This window comes from Oryx dammah, unplaced genomic scaffold (assembly GCF_014754425.2).
Source record: "Oryx dammah isolate SB20612 unplaced genomic scaffold, SCBI_Odam_1.1 HiC_scaffold_24, whole genome shotgun sequence".
Lineage (NCBI taxonomy): Eukaryota > Metazoa > Chordata > Mammalia > Artiodactyla > Bovidae > Oryx > Oryx dammah.
This window is the reverse complement of record NW_024070208.1, coordinates 61,694,523-61,705,816: the sequence shown is the minus strand read 5'-3', so window position 1 is coordinate 61,705,816 and position 11,294 is coordinate 61,694,523. Positions and strand designations below refer to the sequence as shown.

The 11,294-nt window shown below is 34.5% G+C and overlaps 1 long non-coding RNA gene across 1 annotated transcript in view; it reads right to left on the bottom strand.

The window, feature by feature from the left end:
- Positions 1 to 2,401: 2,401 nt before the first annotated feature.
- LOC120883285 overlaps positions 2,402 to 11,294 on the bottom strand; it is a 16,229-nt gene continuing 7,336 nt past the window's right edge. Inside the window, exon 2 of the long non-coding RNA XR_005725728.1 lies at positions 2,402 to 2,507. This is a non-coding gene — a long non-coding RNA (uncharacterized LOC120883285). The remainder of the gene's footprint in view (positions 2,508 to 11,294) is intronic.

Sequence of the window (11,294 nt, the reverse complement as noted above, 5' to 3'; positions counted from 1 at the left end):
GAGGGAGACCTGGGTTTGATCCCTGAGTTGGGAAGATCCCCTGCAGAGAGGAAAGGCTACCCACTCCAGGATTCTGGCCTGGAGAATACCACGGGCTGTATAGTCCATGGAGTCACAAAGAGTGGATACAACCGAGCAACTTTCACTTTCACTGAAATAAATATTTAGTGTAATTGCATATTTCACATTCATTATATATATATATATTTTTTTTTTTTTGACAGCAAAGATGACATAACTAAAAGTAGAAGAAAGAGAAAATTGTAGGACATAACCAGATTTGTTAATCTAATTTTGTGTGACAAAAATGTGTAGTGAGAAAGGCTTTAAAACTGACAAGAGAGAAATAAACAAATTAATGAGCTAAATAATTAATAAGATTTCTGGTACTTTGTAAAGTGGGTGTACTGGCTATGACAGATGATATGAGAAAACTGAAGGCTGATCAATAATGTAGTGATTTTTATTATGAACTTTGGTGAACTTGTAGAATATACAATCTCTGCTCTATGGCACCTATAGACAAATTATTTCTGACATCACTAAGGGGTATATTGTTAGAATTGAGGGGGAAAAGCCTATTTATATTGACATACTTTAATATAAATATATAGGCTGAAAAAATAAATATATTAAAAAGATACACTATGTTATAGTGAGCAGAATGATGGAGTGGCTATATTATTCTCAGTTAAAATAGACTTCATGTAAAATAAAGCAGCCAAAGATAATTATCTTAATGCAAAAAGGAGCAATTTTATACTAGGAAGTAAAATTATTTGCAATTAATTCAAAATGCATGAATCAAAACGAATAGAACTAGATAGGGAGAAACAGACAAAAACAAAACCATAGATTGTATTTTAAAAAATACTTCTTTCAGTAATTGATAAAACAACTGGACCAAATATAAGTAGCTGCAACATCAAATAGATAACTTAGAGAACAATCATACATTATTTTCAAGGGCAAAATGTAGGTGTATCTGATAGCCCATGAGTTTCAATGATATTACTACATTTCAAGGACTTAGATTATGTTTCCTTCCAAAAATGGCATAAATAAGACTTCATGTTAATAATATATCTAGGAATTATAGATATTTGAAAATAGAACAGCACAGTTGAAAATAACACATAGGTCTAGAGGAAAAAAATCACTAAAGAAATAAGTAAATATTTTCAACTGAATGTAAGAAATAGAGCATATCAAGATTTATAGCATAATTCTATAACAGTAACTTGAAACTGACAGCTTTACATATTTACATAAAATGAAATAGTTTAATAGTGCATGCTAAATCACTTCAGTTGTGTTCGACTCTGTACAACCCTACGGATTGTAGCTAGCCTCTTATGTCTGTGGGATTCTCCAGGCAAGAATACTGGAGTGGGTTGCCATTTCCTTCTCCAGGGGATCTTCCTGACACAGGGATCAAAACCCCCTCTCTTATGTATCCTGCATCGGCAGGCAGGTTCTTTACCACTAGTGCCACCTGGGAAGCCCTAGTTTAATAGCAGTTTATTAATATATAGCAGTTTAATATCTGTTGTTGTTCAGTCCTTAAGTCATATTCAATTCTTTGCAACCCCATGGAATGCAGTATGCCATACTCCTCTGTACTTCATATCTCCCGGAGGTTATGCAAAATCATGTCCATTGAGTCAGTAATGCCATCCAATAATTTCATTCTCTGTTGTAACCTTCTCCTGCCTTCAATCTTTCCCAGCATCAGGGTCTTTTCCAATGAGTTAGTTCTTTGCGTCAGGTGGCCAAAGTATTGGAGCTTCAGTTTCAGCATCAGCCCTTCCAAATGAAAATTCAGGACTGATTTCCTTTAGGATTGACTGGTTTTATCCCCTTGCTGTCCAAGGGACTTTCAACAGTCTTCTCCAACACCAGTCTGAAAGCACTGATTCTTTGGCATTCAGCTTGTATCATGATCCAATTCTCACATCTGTACTATGACTACTGGAAAAACCATAGCTTTGACTGTACAGACTTTTGTTGACAAAGTGATGTCTCTGCTTTTCAATATGCTAAGTTTGTCATAGCTTTCCTTCCAAGGAGCAGGCATCATTTAATTTCATGGCTACAGTCACCATCTGCAGTGATTTTGGAGCCCAACAAATAAAGTCTGTCACTATTTCCCACTTTTCCCCATTCATTTGGCATGAAGTGATAGGACTGGATGCCATGATCTTAGCATTTTGAATGTTTAGTTTTAAGCCAGCTTTTTCACTTTCTCCTTCAACCTCATCGAGAGGACTTTTAGTTCTTCCTCACTTTTGGCCAGTAAGGTGGTTTTATCTGCATATCTAAGATTATTGATATTTCTCCTAGCAATCTTGATTCCAGCTTGGGATTCATTCAGCCCAGCATTTTGCATGATGTATTCTGCATATAAGTTAAATAAGCATGGTGACAATATACAGCCTGATACACTCCTTTCCCAACTTTGAACCAATCCATTTTTCTATGTCCTGTTCTTACTGCTGCTTCTTGACCTGCATGCAAGTTTCTCAGGAGATAGGTAAGGAGATCTAGTATTTAACTCTCTAAGATTTTCCAGATTGTTGTGATCCACACAAAGATTTAAGCATAGTCAATGAAGCAGAAGTAGATGTTTTTCTGGAATTCCCTTGCTTTCTCTATGATCCAAAGAATGTTGGCAATTTGATCTCTGGTTCCTCTGTCTTTTCTAAATCCAGCTTGTACATATGGAAGTTCCTGTGTCACACACTGCTGAAGCCTAGCTTGAAAGATTTTAATATTAGTTTATGTTAAGATATAAAGGAATTTATGAAAACTCACTATAACTAATAATATAAGTTTAGCAAATTTGTAGGCTACAATATTAATAATTAAAATATCAGTTATATCTTATGTAATCTTAAGACACATTGAAAGGAAAGGAAAATAAAAATAATTTTGTTTACAATAGTGTCAACAAATTCAAGCAGGTAGGGTTAAGAAAGAAAAAGAAAGAATGAAAATTCTTACAAGTTCTCTACACTGAAAATTATAAAATGCTACAGATAGAAATATAAAAAGACCTACATAAATTATAAATTAAGACATGAATCATATTTATGGAATGGAAAATATTTTCAAGTTTCCTTTGTCTCAAAATTGATTTATAGACTCTATCTTCTCTAGGCAAAATGTATAGCAATCAAAACATTTTTGTAGAAGCCAACTGCCTTTAAAATATACTAAAAAATGTAAAAAATATCTAAAACATACAAAGAACTCTTTTTAAAAAATGAAAGAACAAATTTGGATAATTTACATTATCTCACTTCAAGTTCTACACTAAATCTAGGGTATTAAGGTAAGTATATTGTTGGCCTAATGGAAAACAAATATACATAGGCATATAGAACAAAAGAGGAACCCTACATACAAGAGAGGAATACCTACAAAACATCTATTACATATGTATCCCAAAGAGGAATACTACATAATACCTGCATAATAAGTATTTTGACTTTTCACAGAATCCTCTATATTTTCAATGGGGAAAGTAAAATCTGTGTGAAAACATTAGAATCTTTAGATATCCATATTTTAAAAAAAGAAAACCTAAAACAAAAACAGCATCTCTACCTCACCTGATACTCAAAATTCCTTTGTCTGACAATATAAAAAATATATACGACACTTTAAAATTTGAAATCTTTTAGATCGAAAAGTAGGAGAATGTCTTCTTGACACAATGGTAACCAATAATACCAACTAGTCTGTTGTATCCATATGTTTTCTCAACAAATGTCTGGATCAATGGTGCTAACACTTGGCCAAGTGAAAGTGAAAGTGAAGTCGCTCAGTCGTGTCCAACTTTTTGCCACCCCATGAACTGTAGCCTACCAGGCTCCTCCCTCCATGGGATTCTCCAGTCCAGAGTACTGGAGTGGGTTGCCATTTCCTTCTCCAGGGGATCTTCCCAACCCAGGGATCGAACCTGGGTCTCCTGCATTCCAGGCAGACACTTAAACCAGAATGTATTCATACTCATTGACTTGTGAAGATCTGCATAAGGATTGAGACATACCAGATGCATCACGTAGATACCAAAGATTATATATGTGTACTTGTCTCCTTTCAACTCTATGACCAGATGTATGCAAAATATCCCTTCTTGGTTAAGACTGCAGCTTCCCTGAACCTGAATTACTTCACAAATATTTTGATCTGTGAATAAAGTATGTCCTATGTGACAGAGAAAGAACTTTGATATTGATGCTAGATGTTTTGGACTCCTTGATGCCCGTCTATGTTTTATTCCTTCTGTTCCTTTAGTAAAGCCTTATGCTGGTATACTTTGTGAAATCTTACCAATGTCTTTAAGATCTTGGCCAGGCATAATTAGAACAATATGAACAAATAAACAGACTTCATCAAAATTAGAAACTGTTACAAATTAAAACACTGTTAAGGGAATGAAAGTGCAGAATTTTTTCTCCTTATATAAGATGTTCTGTTAGTGTCAGCAATTAAAGAGCTCAGACTGCCACAACCAAATTTAAACCTCCATTTCCAGAAATAAACAGCTTAAACACAGTCTACAAATTCTTAAATATTTCAAAATCCCACGTCACTTTTTTGGCAAAATTCAACATCAAGGAACTTTAACCTTTCCTTTTCATACCAGTGTCTGTGGTCCAGAAAGTTATCTCCACACTACAGAGCTCCCAGCCATGAGTCAGCGACAGTAGAGTATCTATATTCTATACAGAAGAGTGTCTAGCCAGAGAACATCAAAAGAGACATGGATTTCCCTGATCCCAAAGAGTATAAAATTACCATTTTTTTATGACAGAATAATATTAATTACGTTTATAAACATTCTTACTGAAATACATGTACTAGCTGAGTGAAAAATAGATAATCACTTCTATTGAGCGACATCTATGGAATAAATAAGCCTATGATTCAGGGCATCTGCCATAATAAATTTAAGACATTTGGACCAAATGAGAAAAGAATAACTGTATTATGTGTTCAATCATGTAAAGAACCTGAACATTATTTATTTTTATTGTACCATATTATTTCATATGCAACTTTATTATTTTGGCTACTATACATTAGGTACCAATAAGTAGTGAAGTCATAGTCCAGGAAAGACCTGGCAATATTCAGCCCAAAATAAAATAACTAGACTTATAGTACGACTTTGAACAGACAGTGGGCAAGTTAATTTATAGATTGCTTCATTAGCATTAATTCATTTGTTCATTAATTCAATCAATATTTACTGAACTAATCAGTGAACTAGGTGGTGGAGACTGTATGTTATAAAATTACAGTACCTATCTTAATGGACCTTACAATCAAGAGTGTAAAATATACATGAACTACATGAACTCTGAAATATACACAACAATACTAATGTTCTAAGTGCTATAAATAAAAATAGCCGTGTTGAATCATTTTTTAAAAAAACAGCTTCTTTTTCTTTTTGAAAATTCTAATTTTGAGCAATCAAATCAACCTATCTAGAGGAGCTGGGAGATAGGTTATTTATCTCTGCTTTTATTTCTTCAAGTCCTCAGGGTACGACTGACTTTCATCAACATAAGAAAAATACGGTTGACAAGACAAATGCCTTCAGACATATATATATATATATATATATATACATATATGTATATGTATTTGGATATATATACATACATACACACATAAATATACATATATATACACAAGAAGTTGTGAAAATAGAGTAATCTAGTTGACTTACTTCTTGTTCTCTTAAATGAAAAAATTAAATAAATAACTAGATGAGAACAGAGGGAAACTGAGCGAGGAGCACTATTCTACAACCAGAATATTGGCTGTACAGGTAATTGTATGCAGTGTTTTATACGACCTTTATTAGCCACAGATAAAAGAAAGTTTAGTATTAATCATGAGCTTCAAGACTAGACTCACGGAGTGAAGATCACAAATGTGCTGAAATCGGATACCAGGAAAAGTGAGAAAGAATGCAAAAGCCTAATATAAAAAGCAGGAAATAAAAGGATATCAAATATTACAATTATACAGAAGGAAATACGACATATAAATAGGTCAAAGAACAGTTATTGGTAGTTGAATTACTGGAAAGCTTAAATAAATATTGAAATGGTTGGGTTCAAAATAGCAGAAGTATTCAATTTAGACTGATAATTAAATTTCCAGAAATCTTACAAAACTGAACCCTGGGATTAGATCCCTTGAAGGTTTTTATGCTTTGAAGACGGATATTATTATCTGATTCTTGTGTACTATACCTAGAAATTTCAATACCTGAGATTGAACCCAGGTCTCCTGCATTACAGGCAGATTCTTTGCCAGCTGAGTTATCAGGGAAGCGTTAGTAAAGAATTTGCCTGCAATGCAAGAGACCCTGGTTTGATTCCTGGGGCAGGAAGATCTGCTGGAGAAGGGAAAGGCTACCCACTCCAGTATTCTGGTGTGGAGAATTCCATGGACTACAGTCCAGGAGATCACAAAGAATCGGACACGACTGAGCCACTTTGATACCTGAGAAGAGAGTCCTATCATTCCTATGTCTAGTCATTTATTAAAAACAAGTCTTTTTTGAGCTTTCTTTATTATTAAGATAAATATACTTACGTGTTCTTTATGTATTAAATGGGGTTCCCAGGTAGCTCAGGTGGTAAAGAATCCACCTGCAATGCAGGAGACCCCGGTTCAATTCTGGGTTGGGAAGATCCCTTGGAGAAGGGATAGGTTGCCCATTCCAGTATTCTTAGGCTTCCCTGGTGGCTCAGCTGGTGAAAAACCTGCCTGCAACGCAGGAGACCTAGGGTCGATCCCTGAGTCAGGAAGATCCCCTGGAGAAGGGAATAGAAACCCCCTCCAGTATTCTGGCCTGGAGAATTTCACAGACTGTATAGCCCATGGGGTCTTAAAGAGTCTGACCTAAGAAGAGAGTCATATCATTCCTACATCAAGATGTTTATTAAAAACAAGTGTTTTTTGAGTTTGCTTTATTATTAGGATAAAAAATTTATGTGTTCTTTATATATTATGTTCATTGACAGGAAAATGGAAATCTTTATAAATATGTTGACTTTTAAGTGGGAAAGAAGTAATGCATATTTGTTAAAATATATTGAATAATTAACTAAACTTTTATGTTTCTAGCTTTGATATGTTGTTAACTCTCCACATCTGATTATTGCATAATCATGATTTCCAAGTGTCACTCCCCTGGATCATAAAACCATCATCCTCATTAAACTGCACATTTTGGAATGGAATCTGTCTGTCAATTTAGGTTGGCCCTATTCCTTGCTTGACACCTGACTCACAAAACTTTATTTCTCTCTGCTCTTAAGAATACCTCTCTGATATCAAGGAATAGGGTCAGTTGCACTTACCTAGTTTATCTAGAAAGAACAACTCTATGTAATTCTCTCTCTCTTCTTTTAAAATTCTTCTACCTCTGAGGCATTTGTGCTGTTGACATACATCTCAATTTGAAACTCTTTCCTCCCCGCCCCCCACCCCCCAATGGCTTCCAAGTCCTTCTCTATTTTACTTTTCTAACAACTCTCTTGTTAGAAACATACTTTCCTTTAATGGTCCTTAAATCATAATTCAGAAAACTTTCCCTGGACTGCCTTTTGTTTCATTTTTCACATGCATTTAAGAAAAGCTATCAATGCTTGCTTTCATTTACCACAGAAGTTTCTACAATTCTCAAATCCAAAACTAGAAATGTATGCTGAGTCCCAACAAAATTTCACTTACATTTACCTCCATTTAAATGTACTAACACCATTTCAAATTTAGACAAGTTTAAACCAAACTCTTCCCCGACATTGCTTCCATAGATCCGAATGTACATACTTTATTTTTAACTCAATAAATTGTACTGTAGGTCAAAAAAATTAAGTATCTTAAATTTAATACCCGCATCTCTTTTGACTTTTAATATTTAAATCCACTTAACCAAGTGTCCTATAAATTATTTATTTTTAGATCTGACTTCTATTTCCTCAAAACTATTCCAGCTTAGACTTTCAATAACTCTCTTCTTCATTTTGTGTTAATGTGCTTAGATTCCATATTGGTAGAAGATCAAGCTGGAAGAAGCAAGAGCCCTGATTATATACTAACTTATACAACAAATACTTTTCTTTCTCTCTCTTGTTAAATTGCCAAAGTGAATGGCTCATGACTGCAAGATAGCTTGATGCATTTCTAAATGTCCTTCTATCATTCCTTAGGATCATTTATTATCTATCTACAGCAGGAGTGTTTGACCACTTCTGGTTTTACTCAGTGAGAAAAAGGAAAGAACATCAAAAAGGTACACTCTTGCCTCTTTGGCCAGGATCCTGAAGTAGCACACATTGCTTCTGCTCACATCATGTTAAGTATGACTTAATCAAAAACCACACCAAATGTAAAGAAAGACTGAAAATGTGGCTAAGTGCACATGAAGAAAGATGAACAGGTTCTGAAATGCAAGCAGCAATCTTTGCTACACAGCCCATGGTCTCAACCCGTCATTTGCATCCTTAACAAACCACTCTCCACACCCTCAAGCTTCAAAGTATTTATCCATAACTCACAGGGTAAATCTCAACATTTTGTCTATCACACTAGCACTTTATGCTCATCTTTGTCTTCAAATCAAGCATAATCTTATCTCTTTCTCCATCTGAATTCACACTCCAGAAATTCTGAACTATTTACTTCAGTTCAGTCACTCAATTGTGTCTGACTCTTTGCGACCCCATGGACTGCAGCACTCCAGGCTACCCTGTCCATCACCAACTCCTGGGGCTTCCTCAAACTCATGTCCATTGAGTCGGTGATGCCATCCAACCATCTCATCCTCTGTCCTCCCCTTATACTCCTAACTTCAATCTTTCTGAGCATCAGGGTCTTTTCAAATGAGTCAGTTCTTCCTATCAGGTGGCCAAAGTATTGGAGCTTCAGCTTCATCATCAGTCCTCCCAATAAATATTTAGGACTGATTTCCTTTAGGATGGACTGGTTTGATCTCCTTGCAGTCCAAGGGACTCTCAACAGTCTTCTCCAATGCCACAGTTCAAAAGCATCAATTCTTCAGCATTCAGGTTTCTCTATGGTCCAAATCTCACATCCATACATGACTACTAGAAAAACCATAGCTTTGACTAGAAGGACCTTTGTCAGCAAAGCAATGTCTCTGCTTTTTAATATGCTGTCTAAGTTGGGCATTTTTTTTCTTATAAGGAGCAAGCGTCTTTTAATTTCATGGCTGCAGTCACCATCTGTAGTGATTTTGCAGCCCAAGAAAATAAAGTCTGTCACTGCTTCCATTGTTTCCCTATCTATTTGCCATGAATCGATGGGACCGGATACCATGATCTTAGTTTTCTGAATGTTGAGTTTTAAGCCAGCTTTTTCATTCTTTTCTTTCACTTTCATCAAGAGGCTCTTTAGTTCCTCTTCACTTTCTGCTATAAGGATAGTGTCATTTGCATACCGGAGGCTATTGAAATTTCACCCAGAAACCTTTATCTTGATGAACCTTGTGCTCATCTAGTCCGGCATTTAGCATGATGTACTCTGCATATAAGTTAAATAAGCAGGGTGACAATATATAGCCTTGACATACTCCTTTCCCAATCTGGAACCAGTGTGTTGTTGTATGTCTGGTTCTAACTGTTGCTTTTTGAGGTGCATAAAGATTTCTCAGGAGGCAGGTAAGGTGATCTGCTATTCCCATCTCTTTAATAACTTTCCACAGTTTGTTGTGATCTACACAAATAAGATTATTTTTCTCCTACCTTCCTTCTGTTCCCCCTCCCCCTCTTTTTCTTCCTCCTCTCCTCCTCCACCTTCTCATTATTATTATTTCCTTTTATTTTTTAATAGTAATTACTTCATTCTAGATTGCATCCTCCACATTTCATTATCTGACATAGTGTTAGCTTAATATTTTTCCCAAAATAATTAAAGGCATTCCAGTTTTCTTTACAATTTGCATACAGTTTAATGATATTTTATAATTGTTATCCAGCTGTCAATTTCTGCAGCAGGCTAACTCCTTGATATCAGGACCCATGTCTGTTCATGTGGATAATGTATGCTCAATACCTTTTAAAATTATTGATTCACAGATTTTATAAGATTGCTTAACTCAAAAAAATACAATAGTATTGAGAGCAAAACACTCTAAGTATGCATTTTATTCAGTTTAAGTATTATATATGAGAACTCTAAGAATACAATATAATTCCAACATATGCAAATCCATATGAAGGTTGGCATTATGAATCATATTATTTGGAGACAAAACTTTTTAAAGTGAGAAATTTTGTACCAAATCATATTGTCAAACTTATTTCATTAAGTAGTTTTAGATTTATTTCTTTATGTAGACTTCTTATATTACATTCACAAATAAGATAGTCAACATTTATTCATAGTGCTGTTTTGCAATTTATTTTGTTTTTAAATGGTACCCTTTCAAGCAGACATTAAATAGGCAAAATTGTTGTCTGACTATGTACATGCATTTAAAATAATATCAATAGTAAAGTGCATAATACAATCTCATTTTTATTGGTACTGTTCATTGATTCGATGTCTCTTTCACTATGTCAGATATTTTGCATAATTTCCTACTGTGAGAGATCCATGTGAAAATACATTTCTAAGCAACCTGAACAAGTCATTAATTCTCATTTATGACTAAAAGTGTTAATATTCCAGCAAGTGGAGTTCCGTACTACTGTGATCACTGAAAACTATCTTTGCTGTAGAAGGTTTCCTGCCTGACACTAAGTATATAAATCAGAATTGCCAGACATCAATGCCCAGGTAAAATTTTGCACTATTTGAAATACAGTCAGTAATGAGCTGCCCCAGAACTAATAAAATAAAAATAAAATAAAAGGTAAGTTGAAGAGATGTGTTATTCAGCTGAGAATGAATCCAGGGAAATTTTCTGCATAGATGAAGTTTTAGGAACAGTTTTGATGTAGGAAACAAGTTCAGATAAATTTCACTCAAATTTCCATTTTATAATTAAGTGTTTAAAGTTTTGACTATTTACTACTGGCTTTGGACTTATTCTTGTCCAGAGAGATTTTAAAATGTTATCTATTTAGATGATAAAATTCAAAATAATTTATCCCTACATTTTTCTTGAAGAAGAAATATGAAAATAGATCTGTTCTATTATAACATCAATACCCTCCTCCCTCACATCATGTTTATTATATGTACAACTATTTTATTCTGCCACCCATTAATTGAAATATTTCAATATAGCAAGC